At 38.9% G+C, this 23,202-nt stretch overlaps 1 protein-coding gene across 1 annotated transcript in view; it reads right to left on the minus strand.

The window, feature by feature from the left end:
- Positions 1-20,712, minus strand: part of SPEN (spen family transcriptional repressor) — a 53,737-nt gene extending 33,025 nt beyond the window's left edge. The window contains exon 1 of the mRNA XM_024749691.1: positions 20,241-20,712. The gene's annotated coding sequence lies outside the window, so the exon portion shown is untranslated. The remainder of the gene's footprint in view (positions 1-20,240) is intronic.
- Positions 20,713-23,202: the final 2,490 nt, after the last annotated feature.

The raw sequence follows: 23,202 nt of genomic DNA on the forward strand, positions 1-23,202 counted from the left end.
AATTCTTCCACAAACCAGACTCATAACCTATGAGTTTCACAACGAGACAAAAACAACAACCTGATGGTGACCAAGACTGGCACTATCACCAAATTTTTGGTTAAACTCTCCGATATGAGAGGAGGGCCAAAAGGAGGGGGGAATGTGTTAAATTAATTAAACAAGGAGACCATTAGACTGAGCTGGTTCTAATACCTTAGCAACCCTACATAAGCAAACTAAAACCTAAGCCTGTAACTGCCTCAAGGCTAAGAAATCAAGCCTAAGGACAACCAGTAACAAACAGCCAATGAGGCTTTTCCAAATAAGGCAAACGCTAAAGCTATAACTCATCAACTGATTTTTCTGCTTTGCTTTTCTCTATAAAAGCTTTTCCCGCAGCTCCTGTTGATGGAGCGCTCCTAACCATTTCCAGTTTGGCGCTGCCCAATTCAAATAGATATTTGCTCAAATAAACTATTAAAATTTAAAAGGAAAGAAAAAAGCTATGGTGAATTAATAAAATTTTCAAATTGAAGTTTAAATTTCTAACATGGCAAATTTCAATAGATATTACAAAGTAAACAAAAGCTCAATAATTTAAGAATGTAAAAGGGTCCTGAGCCCAGAAAGTTTAAACTAAAAACAAAAACCCCTCTAGCTTAGTAGGCATTCTGATGTGATCTTAATTCCATTTTCAACGCTACCACTTCTGATACAACCTGAATTAAGTCTCTGTCTTTTTTGTTTTATAAGAAAATCAGGAAGGAAATACTCAACTGTTCAGTCTGGTAAGGTACCACATTTTCCCTCTCTAAACTTTAATTTCCCTAGTGGGTTACCAGACCTCATGACCTTCAAAGGTCCTGCTAACTCTAGGGTTCTATGACTCTCCATCTACCTCCAAACCTTCCAGCTCTGACAGCTCCACACTGTCCAACAAGGGAGAGAGGGGACCCTTTACAACTTGGCCCCCAACTAATTTTCTAGTCGCTTATTCTCATTCCCTTGTCACTCTTTAACCTACCCACTAATGATCTATCCACATAAGAGTATACCAGTTTTGGGAATTCCTTGGTGGCCCAGGAATGGCCACCAAGTGGTTAGGGCTCTGCACTTCCACAGCAGGGGGCATGGGTTCCATCCCTGGTCGAGGAATTAAGATCCCGCATGCCACAAAGCGTGTCCAAAACAAACAAAAAAAGAGTATACCAGTTTCTAATCATGGGCACCCCCCTTTTTTTCTGATTAGATATAAGTCCTTGGTTAAATTACTTCCTCTCTAATACTTCACTTTCTTGTATGTAAATGGTGATAATACCTATCACTTGTGAGGGGCTATGGTGAGAATTTAATGAGTTTGTGATTGTAAAGTACTTAGCACTCTACCTAGCATACAGCAAGAATATGAGAGCTCTTGTCCATACCTATTCCTATTGAAGACACCTTTCTGTCCCTCCCTGCTTGCCCTGCCTTCGAGGATTAGCTAGCTCCAGTGTTAACCTCCTGCTCTGCAGCTGTTCTTGACATTCCCACCCCGCCCCATAGCATTCATTGATTTCTTAGTTGTGTATTTCTAAGCCTCTTTTACTACAATGTCTATCTCAACCCCTTTCACTCTGTATTATAACTACTCATTTACCAGCCTCCTAAAAGTCCAAGACTAGATTCATCTTTGTAAACAGAGCCTAGCATGGTGCCCAATATGTAATGGATGTGTGACTCCAGAAAGTTACTGATTTGAATTATCCAAGCAACTGAAATTAATGCCTAGGAAAGTACACCAAGCACAATAAAATGAAGGTATTAACTACATTCAGTATCTAAGAGTGAAATGAACGTTTCTGAGAAAATATTACTTTGTTGGAAACTGCAAAGTATGTCTTTCTTCTTTAATGTTAATGGCTGTTCTAGCCAATTAACTGTAACTGTAAAAGCAAAAACACTTCATGGATCCTGTCATCTAGAACTTGGTAGAAGATGATTTTTTTAAATAGACATTTTTCTGGGATGAAAGCAAAAGCACAATTATCACACGTAAAACAATGCTCTAAATATCTAACAAAGTCCAGAGTGTGGATTTTGCACTATTCAATTTCATTCATAAATCCTATAATTGTGAATACCTGCATCAGTGACTACCAACTGGGGCCATTTTGCGCCCCAAAGGACATTTTTGGCTGTCCAACTGTGGGTGGGTGGTGAAGCTTACTGCCATTTAGTGAGTAGAAGCCAGGGATGCTGCTAAACATCCTATGGTGCACAGGACAGCCCCACAACAAGGAATTATCTGGCCTCAAAAGTGAATAGTGGGGGCTTCCCTGGTGGCACAGAGGTTAAGAATCCGCCTGCCAATGCAGGGGACACGGGTTTGATCCCTGGTCCGGGAAGATCCCACATGCCATGGAGCAACTAAGCCCGTGCACCACAACTACTGAGCCCGCGTGCCTAGAGCCCATGCTCCGCGACAAGCGAAGCCATGGCAATGAGAAGCCCGCACACTGCAACGAAGAGTAGCCTCCCCCTGCCGCAACTAGAGAAAGCCCACGCGTAGTAACTAAGACCCAACGCAGCCAAAACTAAATAAAATTAAAAATAAATAAATTTATTATTTTTTTAAAGTGAATAGTACCAAGGTTGAGAAACCCCAGCCTACATGACCTTCTTTGACTGCTTTCCCTTCTTCTGAAAATCCAACATGCTAATTTTAAGCTGCGATTCAAATGCAGGATCCTTAGTGTCACTGTTCCTCCTTATTACTAACATAACACTTCATAAAAATCTTTGAATAAGTCCAAACTTACAGGGGAAAAAAAAAAAAGGTCAACTTCTAAAGATTAGACTGAGAAGAAGCTGGGATCCAAAACGTTCTGATGTCACTCGATTCTGGCAAACGTGACAAAAAGAGAAACTGCAAATAGCTTTTTACAGTATGTGTTTTGCCATGTCAATAGCAGGGTCAAAGTATTTGTAGACAAAACTATTTTATAATTTTGAACAAATAATGGGTGAAATATATAGTACTGCTACCCCTACTCTAGTAAGGCTTACATCAATGGTACTATTCCAATTCATGTTAAAATTGTTTCTCAGCTCAATAGCTTTGTTTACCCTCAAACTAGGGACTTAAGATGGTAGTTTAGTATCACAACTAGATTTTTTCTCATCAAGTACCATGGTCAGAGAATGAATAAAACTTCTATTCTGCATAAAGAGCTTAAGGGGGTATTTTGTCTTATAACTTTAAGACATTTTTAAATTTGCCTTTAAGAATGAAAACATAACTCAACAGCAAAAAAAAACAAAAACAAAAAAACCAATCAACCAACCAGATGCAAAAATGGGCATCTTTGAACTTGAACAGACATTTCTCCAAAGAAGACATAAATGGCCAAGGCACACATGAAAAGATGCTCAACATGACTGTTACGGAAATTCAAATCAAAACAACAGCAAGGGTTTCCCTGGTGGCACAGTGGTTGAGAGTCCCCCTGCCGATGCAGGGGACACGGGTTCGTGCCCCGGTCCGGGAAGATCCCACATGCCGCGGAGCGGCTGGGCCGGTGAGCCATGGCCGCTGGGCCTGCACGTCCGGAGCCTGTGCTCCGGGATGGGAGAGGCCACAACAGTGAGAGGCCCACGTACCACAAAAAAAAACAAAAAAAAACCCCCAAAAACCCAGCAAGATACCATTTCACACTCATTAGGATGGCTATTATCAAAAAACAGAATATAACAGTGTTGGCTAGGATGTAAAGAAACTGGAACCCCTGTGCACTGCTGGTGGAAAAGTAAAATAGTGTAAACACTATAGAAAACAGTACGGTAGTTCCTTAAAAACTTACAATTGCCACAATTATTCAGCAATTCCACTTCTGGATATATAACAAAAAGAACTGAAAGCAGGTACTTGAATAGATATTTGTTTACCCACATTCAGAGCATGTTTAACAGCCAAAAGGTAGAAGCAACCCAAGTATATAGCGAGAGATGACTGGATAAACAAAATGTGGTATCTATATACAATGCAATATTATTCAGCCTTAAAAAGGAAGAAAATTCGGCCATACGCTAAAACTTTTATGAACCCTGAGGACATTATGCTAAGTGAAATAAGCCAGTCAGAAAAGGACAAATGCTGTATGATTCAGCTTTTTTGAGGGAACTACAGCAGTCAAATTCATAAAGACAGAAGGAATAGTGGCATAGCCTGGGGCTGGGGCAGAGGAGAATGGGAGTTGTTTAACGGAAAGATGAAAGGGTTCTAGAGATGAACAGTGGTGATTGCTGCACCACAAGGTGAATGTACTTAATACCACTGAACAGTACACTTAAAAGTGGTTAAAATGGTAAATTTTAGGGCTTCCCTGGTGGTGCAGTGGTTGAGAGTCCGCCTGCCCATGCAGGGGACACGGGTTCGTGCCCCGGTCCAGGAAGATCCCACATGCTGCAGAGCAGCTGGGCCCGTGAGCCATGGCCACTGAGCCTGCGTGTCCGGAGCCTGTGCTCTGCAACGGGAGAGGCCACAACAGTGAGAGGCCCGCGTACCGCAAAAAAAAAAAAAAAAAAGGTAAATTTTATGTTATTTTCACACACACACACACACACATACAAACATGACCTAAGAAGTAAAGTACAAAATGAACTGTTCTTCTTGGGACTTCTCTAGTGGCGCAGTGGATAAAACTCCGCACTCCCAAGGCAGGGGGCCCGGGTTCAATCCCCGGTGAGGGAGCTAGATCCCGCATGCATGCTGGGACTGAAAGTTCACGTGCTGCAATGAAGGAGCCCATGTGCCACAACTAAGGAGCCCACAGGCCACAATTAAGACCGGCTCAACCAAAAAACAAATAAATGAATAAATTAATTATTTTTAAAAAAAAAACAAAAATGAACTGTTCTTCTCTTTGCGCCTTAGAAAAAAATGAGATTCCAAACCAGTCAATGTAACAGGCTACCTGCTGGGTTTTGTCAATAAGGCTCTGCTGAATCAAAAGGTCTCACAACCTGGCTTATCAAGGTAAAAGTTCCTCAGAAATGATTTCAGAGAAATGAGTCAGCTCTAACTGGTGATTCTGCAACTACTGCAAAAGAAACGGGGAAAGCACTTTAGGACTCGACTGTATAAATGATAAATTAAACTCTTTAGAGCCAAAGTTAATGAAAAGTTGCCTAAATTCTTGGTATTTAGGATACTTGAGAAAAACTGTATTAATATATTAAACAGTGAAAATGCATTTTTTAAATTATGGAACCAATATTTTAACTTCAATTTTGTTTTGGTCCACATATTTCTTCTTCTATCATTAGAAACCACAAAGACTTCTAATGGGAAAAGATCTGATTTAAAAAATTATGACTAAATAAATTAATAGAGTGAAACTGACAACAGAGGAAGTTTTTTTCTCCTTGTTTTTTCCATCATTTATCTGTTTTTTTCTAATTGAAGTATAATTGATTTACAATGTTGTGTTAGATTCAGGTGTACAGCAAAGTGATTCAGTTATTTATATTCTCTTTTTCAGATTCTCTTCCATTATAGGTTACTACAAGATATTGAATATAGTTCCCTGTGCTATACAGTAGGTCCTATTGTTTATCTATTTTATATATAGTAGTGTGTACCTGTTAATCCCAAACTCCTAATTTATCCCTCCCCCCTCCTTTACCCTTTGGTAGCCATAAGCTTGTTTCTATGTCTGTGAGTCTATTTCTGTTTTGTAAGTTCACTTGTATCATCTTTTTAGATGCTACACATAAGTGATATCGTAAGATATTTGTCTTTCTCTCTCCGACTTACTTTGCTTAGTATAGTAATCTCTAGGTCCATCCACGTTGCTGCAAGTGGCATTATTTCATTCTTTTTTATGGCTGAGTAATATTCCTAAGTGTGTGTGTATGTGTGTGTGTATATAAGTCTTCTCTTAATAGAAACAGGTAGAAGCAGAAAGAGAGCCAGAATCCACCAGCAGTATTTTTTCCTTTCACTGCAATCAGTTTTTATTGCTGATATAAAAAAATAATTTATTTCCTAGGGATTTCTAAGTATAACAGAAAATCTAGACCTCAAAAATTAACTTTTCTTGAGTTCTAGGGGCCTTCCCCTGTGAGCATTTATAAATATCAAGCATGCCTAAACCTTAGACAGGTACTGGCTCCATTGTACAGGTAGATAAGATTAAACATGTTCAGTGTTCATGGTCACTAAAGTGGTGAAAAATTCAACCACAGTAATTAAAATAATTGGTTTTATTTATCTTCCTATTCTAAAGTCCAATAGTTTACATAAATGAAGGAAAAAACAAAATCATTAAAGACAGGTTTTTAAAGAGCACCTTATTTTGGTGGAAAATACTGTTTAAAATTAAGCGTAAATATGCTATGTGTGGCTATGCACAAGTAACTCTTTGGGATGCAATTACAGCTACAAGTTAATGTTTTTAAGCTTACTACTATTTTTAGTAGAATTAAAAGGAATATGGAAATAGTTTATCTATAGGATGACTGCTGGATAATTAAAGGTTACCCCCAAAAAAGCCTGAAGGAATATTTTTCAGTCTTAAAAAGGAAGACAGGACTTCCCTGGTGGTGAAGTGGTTAAGAATCCACCTGCCAATGCAGGGCACATGGGTTCGAGCCCTGGTCCGGGAGGATCCCACATGCCACAGAGCAACTAAGCCTGTGCACCACAACTACTGAGCCCACATGCCTATAGCCCGTGTTCCACAACAAGAGAAGCCACTGCAATGAGAAGCCCACGCACCGCAATGAAGAGTAGCCCCCGCTCGCCACAACTAGAGAAAGCCCGCGCACAGCAACGAAGACCCAATGCAGCCAAAAATAAATAAATAAATAAATAAATAAATAAATAATTTAAGAAAACACGAAAACTTAGACCTAATTTTTTAAAAAATATATAGTTAAAATAGTAATTTCACATTATGTATATTTTTACCACAATTTTTTAAAAATTGAAGGCTTACAAGTTTTGGCATTAAAAGCATAATTTTGTGGTTTCAAATCTAAGTATTCTAATAACAATAGCAAAAATGGAAAGCGGCTATGCTCTTATAAATCTATCACTAAGAATCGCGTGGCGTATTTGCTGGTGGGCTTTATGGGACTCTAAAAAATTCCCTAGTTAACTTTAAGAATTATAAGATGATGGGTTAGCAGAGACCTAGTCACAAAGTGCAGCTTACCTTTTTTTTTTAAAACAGGTTTTTGGGGGCAGATATGTGACCATTTTCTGCTACAGACAGATTCTGCTAAGTACAAAATTCACAGAGGATACAGTGAAAAAATTATTTTTCTACATATTCTGTGTCCAAAACACAGCCCTTAGGGCCAAGAGTACTTCTGTCTTAAATTCCAAAGAGCCTAGGCCTGCAGTGTCATTACATTCTTGGCAATCCCTTAAGACTCACAAAACCTGCTACTCAGGTAACTCAAAGCAAAAACCATCAAACATGCAGGTGCCCTAGAAGTAATAAGCAGATATAACACACCTGCCTAAGGAACAAGAAATCTTTCTGTATGGCAGCAAAGCCCTTAGAACATCCACGGGATGGATGCCTCACTCAAGGGACAAACTCAGGAGAAATCTAAACTGTTAATTGTAACAGCGGGATTTCTTACTTCCTTAACCACATGCAGTATAAAAACTAGATATATTTCTTATATGAACAACTAAATGGTTTAAAAGGCATAAACCAAGAAAGCATACAGATCATGTGAAACCGTTTTGTTGTTGTTAAGTTCCAAATGGTTACGTACAAATGCCATAGCCTTTACCAAACCTGCAAGTAAATTTGAACTTTGGGTTTTGCCTTTTTCCAATTTAACTTTGGTGCTAATTACATCTCCTTACTATCCAGAATAAAAAAGTTTGCTATTTCCCACTTCTGAACTCTTTGTTAAGGCAGCTCCATACTCAAGAGGATAGAAGGGCACCTAACTCCCCACCAGGAAGCCTAAAGCCACCCACTGTTTGATGCACTTGTTTAATTATTTATAAATGACTTCAAATTACTCACTAAGAAACTCCAACCTGAAGTCCTTCTACTTAAACAACTCCTCTGCAGTTTCTATCAGTGGAAACAAACACAAAGCTACACTCCAAATGGCTCCAACCACCATGACACAGCACATTCAGGAAGCTACTGTGCCCCTCCCCACACAATCAAAAATAACATTCAAAGAACCATGGAACTCCCCAGGTGTGGTTACATAAATCATATCTAGAAGCAAGACGAGCATCTATAAAATGTGTGTCTTATTCTAATTCCAACACCAGAACTCCATGCCTGTTAATAGACACATTTTAAACCTCTATCAAAAGTATTAGCCATCGCTTCAAAATTAGCTTCAGATTAAGGGGTTGTGTGTGTGGTTTTTTTTTTTTTAATTAAAAAAAATTACTCTGGTTAAGATGACTTAATTTTCTTCTTGGAGGATTAAACTAATTTATTTGGGGACTTAAATATTAAAGTTTTTCAACAGCTGAGACATTCCCTTGGCCACCCTGGAAATCAACATGCATTTTACTATTTTAGCCTGACCAACCCTAAATTTGTTAAAGACAGAATCTGCAAAATAGTTCAATATATATTTTAAGCTTATAAGTCCCAAGAGCTTTTTCCATTAATCCATAATTTCAAAAGAGTAGAAGGGTGTTGAGAATAAAATAGTGGACTCTATTCTTGTAAACAAAATGAAAAGCAGTAAATGGACACACAAATTACTCCATGACATTCTATCTTGACAGAGCTCATTTCTATTCTGTGCTGTCCAACAGAAATTTAATAGAAGTCAAAAATGTAATTAAAAATTTTTAAATAGCCACACTTTAAAAAGTAAGGGACTTTTACCCACTGGTGGTCCAGTGGGTGAGAATCTGCATTCCCAATGCAGGGGCCAGGGTTCAATCCCTGGTCAGGGAACTAGATCCAACATACATGCCGCAACTAAGAGGTCCACATGCCTCAACTAAGAGGTCCGCATGCCACAACTAAACATGCCGCAACGAAGATCGCAAGTGCTGCACTAAGATCCGGCACAGCCAAAATAAATAAAATGTAAAAAGTAAGAACAGGTGAAATTTAATAACGTATTTTATTTAATGTAATATACTTGAAATATTATCTCAACATGCGGTCAACATAAAAACCAGTAATACTTTTTTTTGTGTGCTATATCATCAAAATTCTGTATTTTTAAAAATAGTTCTACTGGGGCTTCCCTGGTGGCACAGTGGTTAAGAATCCTGCCAATGTAGGGCACAGAGGTTCAATCCCTGGCCCAGGAAGATCCCAAACACCGCGGAGCAACTAAGCCCAAGTGCCACAACTACTGAAGCCCACGCACTCTAGAGCCTGTGAGCCACAACTACTGAGCCCGCGTGCCACAACTACTGAAGCCCATGTGCCTAGAGCCCATGCTCCGCAACAAGAGAAGCCACCACAATGAGAAGCCCACGCACCACAATGAAGAGTAGCCCCTGCTCGCTGCAACTAGAGAAAGCCCGCGCACAGCAACAAAGACCTGACGCAGCCAAAAATAAATAAAATTTTTAAAAATATAAAAAAATAAATAAAAAAGGGGATACCCTGGTGGTGCAGTGGTTGAGAGTCCGCCTGCCGATGCAGGGGACGCGGGTTCGTGCCCTGGTCTGGGAAGATCCCACATGCCGCAGAGTGGCTGGGCCCGTGAGCCATGGCCGCTGAGGCTGCGCGTCCGGAGCCTGTGCTCCACAACGGGAGAGGCCACAACAGTGAGAGGCCCGCGTACAGCAAAAAATAAATAAAAGTATATAATAGTTTTTAGTATATTTATGGAATTATGCAATCATCACCATAATGTAACTTTGGTACATCTGCATTGCCCCAGAAGGAAACCTCATACCTATTAGCAGCACTCTCCATTCTCTTCCATCCTCAGCCTTGGTAACCACTAATCTACTTTCTGTCTCTGTAATTACCTATTCTGGACATTTTACATAAAGAGAATCATATGATTCGTACCATCTTCTTTCACTAAGCATTTTTTTGAGGTTCATCCATGTTATAGTGTGGATCAGTATTGGTGCACAGACTAGCCAAATTTCAAGCGCTCAACAGCCACATGTGGCTAGTGGATACAGTACTGGACAACCTAGTTCTAGAACCAGAAAGCTCCCCAATAAACAAGCATATCAGCCTTAAATAAGAGACCATGTTAGGAACTTCCCTGGTGGTCCAGTGGTTAGGATTCCAAGCTCCCAATGCAGGGGGCCCAGGTTCGATCCCTGGTTGGGGAAATAAGATCCCACATACTGCAACTAAGCTCAGGTGCCACAACTACTGAGCCCATGTGCCACAACTAGAGAGCCCTCATGCCACAACTACTGAGCCCGTGCACTCTGGAGCCCATGCATCACAACTAGAGAGAAGCCCACAAGCTGCAATGAAAGATCCCATGTGCCGCAACTAAGACCCAACGCAGCCAAATAAATAAATATTAATAAATAAATTAATTAAATTAAAAAGAGTGTAACTCAGATTCTTAGGAAAAACCAACTCTGTTTTGCAAAGTTAATTTTAAAATATATTTCACTGTCTTGTCTACCTGGAAAGAGGAAGTTCATTCATCCTACAAAGTACACTTTTAGGAAGATGTTCCACAGAAATGACTTTATACAATTTGTAGCAGCAGGAAACCCTAACAGCATTTAGATTAAGTAATGACTAATAATTTAAGTAAATAAATTATCAGAGGGTGCTCTTTCCATTTTCTCATAGGAGAAGCAATCACAAAACTACCCTTAAGGGCTTCCCTGGTGGTGCAGTGGTTGGGAGTCCGCCTGCCGATGCGGGGGACACGGGTTCATGCCCTGGTCTGGGAGGATCCCACATGCCGCGGAGCAGCTGGGCCCGTGAGCCATGGCCGCTGAGGCCGCGCATCTGGAGCCTGTGCTCTGCAACGGGAGAGGCCATGGCAGTGAGAGGCCCACGTACTGCAAAAAAACAAAAAAAAAGCAACAAAAAAAAACCACCTACCCTTTATAGATAAAGACAAGCACTTAGGTTGTAGTCTAAGACACAGATTTTTTTAAAAAAATTAAGGAGAGGGTGTGGGTAATGAAATCTTGGCTAATTCTGAGCTTCAGAAAACGCTAATGTTTATTTTAAAATGAGAACACCACATTTTCCTTTAGTTCTGTGCATGGATGATCCCTTTGTTCAGGGCAGGGTAAAATTATACCATGACTTCTGAGAATGACCATAGAAGGCCTCCAAGTGAAAACAACCCAAAAAGGATAAAAGAGAACAACAAGGTCTCTGAAACTGCTCTGAGCAAACTTTCACTGTAAGTAAAAAAGACTAACAGAGGTTTCAATGTCATTCCAAAAGTTTAAAACATAAGCAAGGTTATAGGAACTTACATTTTCTATATAGCCCTGGCGCTGATAAAGACAAAAATAAATGTACCCCTTTATTTGTGGCTTTAATATTTCTTAGTGACTTCTGAGTGTTCTCTGATCAGGAATTAGGCCACGTTTAACTCCCTCGTCAAAGAGGAAAGCTGACAGAGAGGCTATGCACAAAGCAGTCATGACACTAAAAAGATGCCAATTTAGGCATTTTTTAAAAGAGTTTGCTTCTAAATCAAATACAATCTAGCATAGCATTTTTAATTTTAAAGTTTGCTGTTTAGGACTTTAATGTGAATTACTTTTTGCTAATTTTTAAGGCAACATTTTAAAAATTTACTTCAAGGTTAAATTAAAACTCACAAGATACCAAGTCACAAGTTTACCCCAGAAACCTATTTTCATTCCTTCCACCTAACAATCAATCAAACCAAAATAAACTCCAGCACAACCCCAGCGGAAAGAATGAAAAGGGGCATGGGAGAGAGTTCTTTACTGCAAACAGACTAACAACTAAAAGCAAGTTCCTGGGGAACTTTGGTAATTAATTAATTTTTTGGTAATAAATTCTTTAATACTAAACGCAGACCATGCTGTGATGTACCCAAGAAGCAGCATGACAGAAGCTGTTTTTCAAACCTTAGTTTCTAAGGGGCATAAGACAGAAAGTTACAGTTAAAGCAAGGGAGTAATAAGGGAAAGATGCATTGAAAATAGTAGCATTCACAACAGCTTCCAGCCTTCGGCTCCTCAATCCTTTATTTGAAGTGCCTCCTTCCCATGAACAAACCCGGGTTAACTGGCACCCACTTCACAGCCTCTACTCCCCTAAGCAGCCGGTCACAGTGCGCAAGCCCCGCTCCCTGGGCTGAGGGCCAGGCAAAAACTCTGGCAAAATAAGGAAGCCTCTGGGAGGTGGCAAGCAGCCAACTCAAACTGGATGATTCCAGTTTAGTCTGGTTTCAGTCACAAACAAGCAGTTCCTAGCTTTCCCCACCATATTCAGAGGCACTGGCTGCTCAGGCGGCGCACAATGAACTCTCCTCATGTATTCTCAGATCTAAGCCTACCTCATTCTCACTTCCCTAGCAGCAGAGGCTCGAAATGAAAGCAAGGTTCTCAGTACAGCAAATATGGGTCAGTCCCGCACTTGTTTCCGAAGCCAACTGCCCATTTCGCACAGAACGCTAAAACTGGCAACAACTACACCTCTCAAAAGCCTTACTGAAATGCTGTACTTGACAAAAAAGGAAAAACAGAAAGGAACTAGTCTGATTTATAAATCTCCATAATGAAAGTTAAGCCCACCAGAGCAATTAGAAAGCAAACACTTCCATTTTCCATATTTAGCACAAAAAAAGGCTTGGCTGGCTAACATGACCCCAAAAGGCAGAAGTGTGTAGCTTACTGCCCAGTAACAAACTATACAGTAGCCTACAAAGGAATGTTGCTTCCAAAATATGGGCTCTTCATTTTGCCTGCCACTGATGAGAATGGAAAAGAATACTACCAATAAAATAAAAATAGGGACTTCCCTGGAGGTCAAGTGGTTAAGACTCGCGCTTCCAATGCAGGGGACGCGAGTTCGATCCCCGGTCGGGGAGCTAAGATCCCACATGCCGTGTGGTGCAGCCAAATAAATAAATAAAAATTTATGTATACATTAATATATATGGGGGGTGTATTTCTCTTCAAAGCACACACGGCTAAACAGAAATTATCTGTCTACTATTCATTATTATAGATAAGATCACCTTTGATGATAAAACTTCAGACAAATGTGTTTTTATGAGTAAGCACTGCAATGATCACCAAAAAACCCACTAATTATTAATTCCTTTAACAACTTTAAGAAACTGACTCTTACTTCATATATGTATTTGTTAAAACTGGTGCCATATCAGACAGGTTCTAGCACGTAATATATATCATAACAAATTATATAGCCAGGTAATAAAATGAGCATTCCTTCCCCCAATCAACATTCTAAATAGGCAGACTTTAAGAGAAATGGAAAGTACACTGTCACTATCACTCTGATACATGCATTGCAACCATATCCAATAACCACCGGGAACTACATTTTCAGCTTCATCCATGTTCTTCCACAAAGCTTCAGAATGACAGCAATTTTGAAAATTTTTCTATATGAATTTGAAAGGAAGTTCTCTCTCATAAACTAAATGAACTGCAAAACTTCCTCATGAAATCAGACAAAAGGACATTTGAATAAAATTCCCCCTCTAAGAAATCTAAAACATCTAGATCAGGACTTCCCTGGTGGCGCAGTGGTTAAGAATCCTCCTAAAAAAAAAAAAGAATCCTCCTGCCAATGCAGGGGACACGGGTTCGATCCCTGGTCGGGGAAGATCTCACATGCCGCGGAGCAACTAAACCCGTGCACAACTACTGAGCCCACATGCCACAACTACTGAAACCCGCACACCCTAGAGCCCGTGCTCTGCAACAAGAGAAGCCACCGCAATGAGAGGCTGCGCACCACAATGAAGAGCAGCCCCCGCTCACCGCAACCAGAGAAAGCCTGCCCGCAGCAACAAAGACCCAATGCAGCCAAAAATAACTAAAAATAAAATGTCTAGATCATTCACAAAATGATTAGTAGAATTGGTCTTTGTTGAAAAAAAAAAGATTAGGGATTGTCGTCGTGTTAATCCTTATTTAGTTAAAAGGGTCACATTCCCTTTTAACTTTTAACTGTTGTAAAAATCCAGAATTTGGTCAATATTCTAATTACTATTTAACTATAATTCAGGTAAAATATTCTTATACTGTCTAACAGAAAAAAATTAATACGGTTATAGACAACTTTTGTTATATTTTATTTATTTATTTATTTTTGCAGTGCGCGGGCCTCTCACTGTTGTGGCCTCTCCCGCTGCGGAGCACAGGCTCCCGACACGCAGGCTCAGCAGCCATGGCTCACGGGCCTAACCGCTCCGCGACATGTGGGGTCTTCCCGGACCGGGGCACAAACCCGTGTCCCCTGCATCGGCAGGCAGTCCCTCAACCACTGCGCCACCAGGGAAGCCCTGATATATTTTACTCAAAACATATAAAAGAAATATACAAACAAGTTCTACAAATAATACCAGCAGTAAGAAATACTTTTCATTTCCCTTTCAATAAAAAGTAATTATTCTAATGCAAAGCTAATATACTGGACAAGAGATGGGCATAAAGCATGCCATTATCTTAATACGGCATCAGAGTTGAAAAGTCTGATTGCCTGCAGGTCTATAGGCTTTTCTTACTACATTAAACAAACACCACAAAGACTATTTCACATGCTAGTTTTCCTGTCCTGGAACTGATACTGTATGTGTGTCTTTTTCTCCCACTTCCTGTCTCCAAGCTTCTTCCTTATATAGTCCAACTTATGAACCCAGGCCCTGGGCAGTGAAAGCATGGAGTCCTAACCACTGGACCACCAGGGAACTCCCTACATACAGTTTTTAAATCAACTTATTTCAATTCTTAAAATCTACTTAAGAAGAAAGCTTGCTCTAAAATTCTGATTTTTTCAAACAGGTAAACTAAGCACAATTTAAGGCCACAGGGCTTCCTGAAAGCCACAGAGACAAGAGACAATGAGATGTCACCCACTACAGTTATTTTCATGTAGTTTTTCTGTGCTTACTCCTACTACATTTATTTTAAGCGTTCCCAACTAAATGCCTATTTCTGTGATTAGAAAGAATGAAAGTCTGTAGTTACTTGACATATTCTTCTTTAGACAAACCAAAAGGATTCAGAGGAACAAAAAGAAAAAGGCTGACAAGACACCTCCAAAATTTTTAAGGGGGCAGAAGATGGGGTTGCCTTTGATAAAACTGTAAAGATGCACCTAGCCATAGACACCCAGGTTAATTTAATTACATGTTAACTCTTAATTAGACATATGTAGATTTTGTTTTGGATTAGCCACAGCCAATGTTTAATCCAAACTGGCTCTATTTTTAGGACTCCATACAACCAGCTATTTTATTTCATAAATTTGGTGCAAAAAATAAGCAATATATGTTAAACAAATAGATGGCTGAATATAAACTCAAAAGTTAACTTTAGGACTTCCCAGACGATCCAGTGGTTAAGACTCTGCACTTCCAATGTAGTGGGCGCAGGTTCGATCCCTGGTCGGGGAGCTAAGATGCCACATGACTCACAGCAGGGCACCCCCCTCCAAAAAAAAGTTAACTTTATCTAAACTGAAAGAAGATTTAGGGAAGTAATCTACTGAGGGGGAAGGGATAAAATAAGAAAAGGTTTTGGATTATCCAAATCACAACTCCCTCCCATTACTTTTTCATCCATTTCCCCTCATTCATTCTGTAAACCTTTACAGGATATAGAATCAAGGGCTAACTGCAGCTCCAAAGGAGCCAGGACCCCTTTTCAGCAATCTGGTGAAGTCTATGGACTCCTTTTCAGAATAATGTTTCTAAATGCACAAAATAAATAGGAATTAAATGGAAACAAATTATACTGACACAGTTATTAAAATGTTTTAAGTTTTTGTGATATAGTAATGTCTTTATTAACATTAAATAATACCTAACACTGAGTTTAATAACTATTTCCCAGTCATGATTAATATAAGCCCAATTTTGAGATCTCTGCAACTATAATAATCATAAATTACCTGTGAATTTACACTGAGAACTAAGTCAGTCATACTGCTAATCTACTGGTTTTTTGTTGGCTACTTTCATATAATGGGAGGCAATGCTTAATTCACTTTCAGGTTAGTGAAAAGATGTAATTTTTCCCCCTGCATCTAAATTCAGGGACCAAAAAAATAATAATAATAAAATTTAAAAAGGGAATTCCGTGGCAGTCCAGTGGTTAGGACTCCGCACTCTCACTGCTGAGGGTCTGCGTTCAATACCTGGTCAGGGAACTAAGATCCCACCACAAGCTGCGCAGCACAGCCGGAAAAAAAAAAGGTTCAGGGACCCTGAGCCAGCCTAATCATCTTTGGCTGTGATCAAAGTAAACAACGGAGGGCTTCCCTGGTGGCGCAGTGGTTGAGAGTCCGCCTGCCGATGCAGGGGATGCAGGTTCGTGCCCTGGTCCAGGAAGATCCCACATGCCGCGGAGCGGCTGGGCCCGTGAGCCATGGCCGCTGAGCCTGCGCGTCCCGAGCCTGTGCTCCTCAACGGGAGAGGCCACAACAGTGAGAGGCCCACGTACCGCAAAAAAAAAAAAAAAAAAGAAACAACAGAGAAACAAATCTCAATTAAAATTACTTTAAGATAGTAGGAAAGGATATTATGAGCTAATTTAATTTCAATAAATTCTTCAACTCCTGTAGCCTGAATTAAAACAAATTCTTAACAACATGATAGAAAAAAAGAACTGATAGGGAACTACAGAAATAAAATACGTTCAACTTCAATCAAGGACTTAAAATAAATGCTTCTGTGGAATTTATGTATTTAAATTTTTATGTTGAAAAGCAAAGGGACTCCCTAAATGACCAAGGCAGAGAAAGAAAACAGACATACAGCAGCAAAGGGCTGCACACAGGAAAGTGTGTAACATTAAGGCCCCCTCCTCCCCCAAACTTCTCACCAGCTAAATACTGTGAATAGTTTGGCAGAAACATTAAGTGTATCATTTATAAGGACTTCACAACTAGACTCTCATCAATCCCACATTTAGTCATTTGAAATGCACTGCTGGGAATCTGTTCACCAAAGCTGTAACAATTAAGGGGGATGGAGGATGATTAATTTCCCAGTCATACAGACAGAATAGAAACTTGTTTTTATAGATAAAACAAGCTATATTTTGTCTACTATTACATGTTGCTTTTAAACATTTTTAAGGACTTGGAATGTCACCATTTCACAATCAAGTTTTAAAGATTACAAAAAAGAACTTAGTTCTTCCAAAGGGCATTAAACATTCTGAGTTGACATAACACCTCAAAATATTACATTCTAAAATCAATATAATTATAGAGGAAAAGAGGACATCTGATAAAAGGGGGGATGAACCCAGGGATAATGGATATACTCTGAACAGCAAAGAATTTTATTTCTCTGTACTTGCTTCAATCACAATATAATGAACAAATCTTTTAACTATTTACATCAATTTTGCTTTTACCTTCCTATTGGCTAAGAATTGTATCTAAGTATTTCAACTATTTGAACATGTACTCAGAGAAGGGCAATAAAAACACTTGGTTGTCTCTGCAATGTGCACAAAGGAAGACCTGACCCTGTTCTTACAGGATGACACCAAAAGGCTCATCATTTGGTCATATCTTCAAAAAAAGTTGATGCTGTTTTTCATAAATCAACATAATCTGATTCTTAACACAATGTCCCTTCCGCTTTTCCCAAGTTAGGCACTCTCATAGTCCAAGTTTGTCTTCTCCGAAATACTGAAAGAGTCTCCTAACTGGAATCTCTGTCTTTCCTATTCTAAGTCCCCAGATGCCTTCCTAAAGCAGATTTCAACAAGATATTTCCCTTCTCAATCCTTCAAAGGCTCATCTCTGCATAAAGAAAAAAACCCAAAAACATTAGCGTGGTTAAGTCATACTAAATTATTTGCTGTTCTCAAAACATTCTTCCACCCACTCGTATCTCTTCAAGTTGTTCCTTCTGCTCACAATGTTCCCTGTCTAGCCTAAAATTCGTCTCTTCTTGTTGAAGAGAAGAATACATATCCTTCACAGCCCTAAATCATAAAAACTGCCAGCCCTAAGTATGGATCAGGCAGCTGACAGAAGAGAAAATATCCTCTATGGTTGTAATTTAGTCCCCATGTAGATTTTCCAAGCTCATCCTGCCTTTGTGGCAGTTATCTTTCTAAATGTAAATATTCAGAAGCATATAACTGTTTCTTTTGATTATGTAAATAGGGAATTATCTCCATCAAATTCATCAAATCACCTCTGGGTTCAAGCTTCTGAGCCCACAATGCCAAGGGCCAGATCTCAAACCACTGTAACTCCCACCAAAGTACAATGCCATCCTGAAAGCCGTGAATTATGTTTCACCTCTAACTTCTACACTGCCACAATTGGTTGACTTCTCAAAAAGGTTTGATCCAGTGGAATGCAGTGCCATTCCTTTAATGAGGTAGGTTTGGGGAAAATGACTAAAAACTTGAGTATCTTAGACAATTCTATGTAGAAGAAAGTGAATCATGACAAGATTTTATAATCAGTTTATAGAATTCAAATGAATACTGTCAATCATTTAACTCAATAATATACCAAATGAAATCAAAAGTTTTACCCATGTCACAGAGCTGCAAAGCCGAAGCCAGAAACTAACTCTCCTGAATTCCTAAACTAAGTGCTTGTTTCATTATAATATGCTACATCTTCTAGAATGTTTGAATTATATCTAGATAGACAGAGATATAAAATGTTTCCATTTATTATTTTGAATTTGAAAATTTAGGAGGCCTAAAAGGAGCCATTTATCAATTCCATTATCATTTACTTTTCTTAAATTAATTCTAAACAGGCAATACCAAAGGAAAAATAATCTGGGCATTTTTAATCAGGTTGAAGAATCTGTATCTTGCAAATTTAAAACACACACCACCTGGGACTTCCCTGGTGATCCAGTGGTTAAGAATTGGCCTTGCAATGCAGGGGATGATGGTTGGATCCCTGGTCGGGGAACTAGGATCCCACATCCCTCGGGGCAACTAAGCCCTCACACGCCCCAGCTACTGAGCCTGCGCACTCTGGAGTCCTCGCAACACAACTAGAGAGAAGCCAGCACGCTGCGACGAAAGATCCCACGTGCCGAAACTATGACCCGACGCAGACAAAAAATAATAAATAAATAATATACACACCACCTAAATTTAAAACTAGAATATCTGAGATTAACAGATTGAATAACAATCACTAGAAATGGGAAATACTCAAAAGACTATCAACATGTGAAGTACTGAATAGCAGTAATAATTATAGCTAGCAGTTATTAAAGGTTGTATTTATTTAACATATATGGGTATCAAGCTAAGCACTTTACATATTTTTTCATTTTAATATTCAAAATAACTTTATGAAGCATGGTTCTTATAAAAGATGAGAAAGCTGAGTCCTAGAGAGCTTAAGTAACTTGTCCAAAGATTGTAAAAGTAGTATACTGTCTACCTTGATCTATTATTTTTCAAAACCCATATACCTAACTTCTAAGCTGTTTATTGTTAAGATTATTTTCAATTTATTATTTTCATCTTTGGAATAAAACTCCTTTGTAAAAAAAATTCCCAACTAATGAAATGAGCTTACTCAGCCTTAGTGAACAGCAAAGTTACAACCTGAATTTAAAGAAAGCTTTCCTACTTGAGCTTATAAATTGACTACCAGCTTGATGTTAAAATTAGTTAAAATATACATAAGTTAATTTATACATTGATAATAAGTGTGTCAACAATATATTTCACCAATACATCTTTACCCAAACAGCGCTTTTACAAATTTTCAACCAAATAATAGAAATAGTATTATATACCTAAGAAATTAAGAACTTTTAAAAGTTCATTACGTGGCACAAGATTTGTTTCATACAACTAACGTTACTACTTTTCTTCCTTTTTGGCAATTTTAATGTTGAGCAACTGGAGAATGAAACAGTATTTGCAAATCATCATTTAGCTTTAAGTACTTGGGAGAATGGTTAATTCAATGGCCACAATGCTAATCAAAGTTTCTTCATTCATTATACACATGATCCAAGATTACTTTCTTTTTAAAATATTACTATACTAAAAATCAGTACCACTGAAAGTAGCAAATTTGTAACAATTTATTCAACAGCTCATCTGTTACAACAAAAGGCTGTTAACCTACCTGTCACTGCTGGTACTACTGCTGCTGCTGATTGAATCACTACTGGAGGATCTACTCCTAGAGCCGCTGCCGCTAGGGGACCTTGCGGGTCTAGACGCTTGGCTAGCCAGCCTCTGAGGAGACTGATTTCTAGACTGGGATGAATGTGGTGAGCGACTCCTGCTGTGCTGGTAATTCCGCTCTGGCCTTCTGCCTCGTACCTCCCGGGTAATATCATCCCTGTAGATATCCCTGTGTACCACACTGGGCAGTGTAAACTGCTCCCGAGCCCTAGGTTCGTATCGGGGATCATGAGCATCAAAACGGTTTGGACTTCGACTCCGAGAAGTATAATAGAGCCCATGTTGTAAAGTCCGCTCGCGAGGATCTCTATAGTAATCCTGATCGTAATGTCTCGTCCGATCAAATCCTCCCGTCCCCCGTTCATGGTGTCCATAGGCACTATGTTCATAAGCACGCTCCCTGTTATCTGAAGCCCTGCATTTAGGAGGGGGGGAAAAATATTTAATCAATCAGAAAGGGGAAAGCAAAACTAAAAGCAAGTCATGCAAACATTCACTTGAGCATTGTCTTTGTCTTTGCAACTGGTCATTTTCTAAACAGCATTAACCTACTTAGTAAGCAAACACTAATAAGCTTAACATTTTACTTGACTCCAAAACTTATTTTCACAGCTGAGAAATCCCTGTTGTAACTGTATATTGGACTTTCATGACTAGTGTTCTGCAAGTCAGTTGTTCTTTTTATTAGGGATTTTCTGGCTTGTAAACAGAAATATACATATGCCATCTCCTTTTTATTTTAAATTTAATGGAACAAGTAAAGACTTTCATTTTAATATGAAAGTTTTCTATACTTTCATCTGATTAAAATATATACCAAACTTTATTTACTTTGCAAGTGTATTTCAGGCAAAATTTCCATGATAGATTTCTCACACAGACATGAAAGCCCCACTGCAATGCATGCCCATGTCCCAGAAATAGGAGGGCATTTTCAAAGAAGTACAGAAAAAAAATGTTAAGTGTAACTTTTTCTTATTAACTTTCAACTTCTTGGGTAATTATAAAAATTACTAAATTATGTAAATTGTTGTTCCCAAACAATCACATTTAATAATAAAAATGGAATTTTAAAAAGAAAATCAAACCAAAAAACCACTTGGGATATAAAAATATTGGGCTGCCACATGCTAGTCTATGATGAACTTAACTAATTAAAGAATAATGGTTATTTTATCTTCTGTGCTATCAAATTCCACATAATTTTTAAAATGCCTATTCCATGATTCAATGTGTTAATGTATGGTTACAGGAAATACATTCTCTTAGGGTTCAGCTATATTCAAATTGCCTCTGATGAAATAAGTCAACTTGGGAAACCATTAAGATACGCTAAAAAAAAAAAAAAAAAAAAAAAAAAAAAAAAAAAAAAAGGGGCTACTTTTCATTGCCTTCAGTAGTTGTGGCTCGCAGCCTCTAGAGCGCAGGCTCAGTAGTTGTGGCACACGGGCTTAACTGCTCCGCGGCATGTGGGAGCTTCCCGGACCAGGGCGCGAACCCTGCGTGTCTCCTGCACTGGCAGGCGGATTCTTAACCACTGCGCCACCAGGGAAGTGCCTTACAAACATTTTTACCACATTATTTTATTGCTCTAACTTTTTAAATATAGTATTTACTATAAACTGCCTTTTACCTTCCAGGAACACTTAGCTGAAATGACTCTCAGAAGTTTTTAGGAATTTTTACATTCTAAAAAAGGATATTATACCTAAGATAATCAAAGTAACTTACCAATCTTAAGAGATTTTCATTAAAGTAAAAACTGTAGCTAAAAATGGCTACTTTACAGATCTCATTTTAATTTAATTCATTAAGTGAAAATGATCTTAGTGAAAAAATGAGATGACTTCAAACACTCCTTACTGGAAGGCAAAATAAATTCAAATATTTTGTGCATTTGCAAGTGTGTCTAGTTTTTAATGTAATCTTTTGCCATTTAATTCTCTTTTCCAGGGGATTAAAAGAAAAAGTGTTAAAATTTATAATTTATGTATAATTGTTATTTATATAAATTAATAAATCAGAAAATCTTTTGACAGACTCTTATGTATACTTATAATTTGGCATTTTAGAAAGAAGGGCACAGTACTTTTAAATATAGCACTCTTACATGCTGAAAATCCAAGATCATAATTTTTTTCTTTTTTGTAAAATTTATGGCTGCATTGGGTCTTCGCTGTTGTGCACAGCCTTTCTCTAGTTGTGGTGAATGGGGGCTACTATTTGCTGCAGTGCGTGGGCTTCTCATTGTAGTGGATTCTCTTGCTCTGGAGCACAGGCTCTAGGCACACAGGCTTCAGTAGTTGTGGCACACAGGCTCAGTAGTTGTGGCACACGGGCTTAGTTGCTCCGCAGCATGTGGGATCTTCCCGGACCAGGGCTCGAACCCATGCCCCCCGCATGGGCAGGCGGATTCTTAACCACTGTGCCACCAGGGAAGTCCCCAAGATCATAATTTTACACTTCCCCTGAAGAAGCTGACAACATTATCAGAAAGCCGAACTTTCCTTTTATATCCTCCAGTATGATTTAAGTTACTACCTCTCAGAAGGGAAACATAATCCTAAAATGCAGTTTCATCAGGCCACTGAACTAGATGTAACGAAATTACTTGGGGTAAATTAACTGATGAAAGGATCTCTTAAATTTGGGGGAAAAATAGAAACTGAAATAGTTCTTTCCATACAAACATTAAAAAAAATACCTTCCAATGTATCTGACAAAGGACTTGTATCTAGAATATAAGAAATCTTACAACTCAACCCATTTTTTAAAAATAGGGAAGATGGGCTTCCCTGGTGGCTCAGTGGTTAATAATCTGCCGGCCAATGCAGGGGGCACGGGTTCGAGCCCTCGTCTGGGAAGATCCCACATGCCTCAGAGTGGCAGCTGCTGAGTCT

The sequence above is a fragment of the Neophocaena asiaeorientalis genome, unplaced genomic scaffold (genome assembly GCF_003031525.2).
Source record: "Neophocaena asiaeorientalis asiaeorientalis breed wild unplaced genomic scaffold, Neophocaena_asiaeorientalis_V1.1 scaffold275, whole genome shotgun sequence".
NCBI classification, from domain to species: Eukaryota; Metazoa; Chordata; class Mammalia; order Artiodactyla; family Phocoenidae; genus Neophocaena; species Neophocaena asiaeorientalis.